Genomic DNA, 2,501 nt, shown 5'->3' with positions numbered 1-2,501 from the left:
AGGCCTCCAAAATTGGTGGCAAAATTTAAATCTGAACTTCTGAGGGAAGAAGTGCAGCCATCATTAGTGACACAGGCTAATAAATGAGGGTCCTAACTAGCTCTAGGTTGCCCAAGTTCAACCCTAGCTTACCAATATCAAGTAAAACATGGATAACTGTTATTTTTGGATCCAAATCTCATTGTGCCCATCAAAACTCTCATCATCTTCACCTAGACCTAGAGTAATAAACTCTCTGTATGAGACTACATCTTGAGACCTTTCAAAAACCCAGGCTAATAAGATTTTATTAGCTAGTCCATTGTTCAGTGCACCATACCAGAAGCATGTGGTACCAGAACTCCATAAAGTGTCTGCCTGTGGGTTCTGTGCTGGAGTTCATTGTTTTAATCTACTGAAGCTGTATGGGCACGTCTACATGAGATGTTACAGTGCAGTAGCAATGAGGTACTGTGCCGTAGCTCATTGCTACTGCTCAGTAGCGTTTCTGGGCACTAACCCTGATGTGATGCTACTGCACAGTACAGCTGTGAGAAGCTTCAGGTGGTGATTCGATTTGGAGGAGGTGATCTTTGATGATTCGGGCAGTCCCCGGTGACTGCAGCAGGGAACTGCAGCCAGACTCCAAGCTGGTAAGTACTAGGGCTGTGCAAAGCGTCAGATCATGATTCAGATTCAGATTATTTGGATGATTTGGAGGCCGAATATACAAATCTGAATCAAACTGCAGGAAGCTTTAGGCTTTCTGAATCGATTTGGAGCTGCCGAATTGATTTGGAAAAGATTCGGAGATTCAGCCATAGAGTATAATGGGGAATCAATTAAATATCTATAACTTTGTTGTCTTTTGATTCAGATGAAACATGCAGAGAGGGTAGCCCCTGCTGAGACCATGACATGTGCCAAGCTTCAAGATGATAGGTGCAGGGGTTGCTGGGAAACTGTACCCCAAAGTTCTGAAAGCAAAACTCATGTCGTGTGTGTGTGTGTTAAGCCACGTTGGATTCAAAATGGCAGAGATGGTAGCGCTTTCTGAGGTCATGAAGCCTGCCAAGTTTCAAGGAGATAGGAGCAGGGGTTTGGGATAAACGACACCCCAAAATCTTGAAAGCAAAACTCATGTCACATGTATGTGTTGAGCCACAGTGGGGTTAAAACTGCAGGGATGGTAGCCCCTGGTGAGGCCACAAAGTCTGCCAAGCTTCAAGGAGATAAGTGCAGGGGTTTGGGGGAAACTGCACCTCATGGTGTGGACAAGCAAAACTTGTGACGTGGGTGACGCTGTGCGTGTTAAGGAGCAGCAGGATGAAAGCTGCAGGGATGCTAGCCCTTGCTAAGGCCACGAAGCCTGCCAGCTGTCAAGGAGATAGGTGCAGGGGTTTTGTCCCCGCACCTCTAGCTGCTGACAGGCAAAACCCGTGACATGAGTGCTTGTGGGACTGTGTCTGTCTTAGGACACAAGGAGGCAGGGGGAGAACTACTGCAGGCCTGGGTGCTAAGCACTGCTGTGGCCACAAAGCCTGCCAATTGTCAAGGAGATCTGGGTTCTGGGGCCCTGCACCGGTAGCTGCTGACAGGCAAAACTTGAGACATGGGTGCTTGTATAACTGTGTCTGTCTTGAGGGCCAGGGGTGGGGGGTGGTTTGAAGCTACCTCAGGCCTGGCTGCTAAGCTACTGTGCTACCGATCAATCATAATTCACTCAAGGACCAGCTCATTACACAGTAGCTAGCTAATGTAATGAGTCAATGAGCAAGGATTAACACCGACAAAACCACAGACTAAAGAGAGGAAATAATCAATACAGACAAACAACTGCCCCAAGACAGAGACAGTCGTTCCCACAAGTACCCGTCACAAGTTTTGCCTGTCAGCAGCTAGGGGTGCAGGGTCCCAGAACCCCCCTGCACCTGTCTCATTGACAGCTGTCAGGCTTCATGGCTGCAGCAGGGGCTACCATCTCTGCAGCTTTCACCCTGCTATGCCTTAACACAAAGTGTCACCTATGTCACAAGGTCTACTTGTCTGCAGCTTGAGGTGCACTTTCCCCCAAATCCCTGCACCTATCTCCTTGAAACTTGGCAGGCTTTGTGGCCTCTGAAGGGGCTACCATCCCTGCAGTTTTGACCCCACTGTGGCTTAACACATTCAAGAATTTTGGGTGCAGTTTACCCTGAACCCCTGCACCTATCTCTTTGACCCTTGGTAGGCTTCATGCTCTCAGCAGGAGATACCACCCCTGCAAGTTTCATCCAAGTCGGACAAAAACCAACAAAGTTATAGATATTTCATTTATTCCTCATTATACCCTATGGCTGAATCTCTGAATCAGCTCCAAAGCTTTGGAGCCGATTCAGCAGAATTGAAGCAGGAGAACGATTTGGAGCTCCAAATTGAATTACTGGCATCCAAATTGGCCAAATCCACACCTGATTTAAATAGTTCCCTATTCGCACAGGCCTAGTAAGTACTGGGGGGTGGGATCATGGAGCCAGCCCCTA

Source organism: Crocodylus porosus, unplaced genomic scaffold, assembly GCF_001723895.1.
Source record: "Crocodylus porosus isolate Cpor-Errol unplaced genomic scaffold, CroPor_comp1, whole genome shotgun sequence".
NCBI classification, from domain to species: domain Eukaryota; kingdom Metazoa; phylum Chordata; order Crocodylia; family Crocodylidae; genus Crocodylus; species Crocodylus porosus.
Note: the sequence above shows the minus strand (reverse complement) of the source record.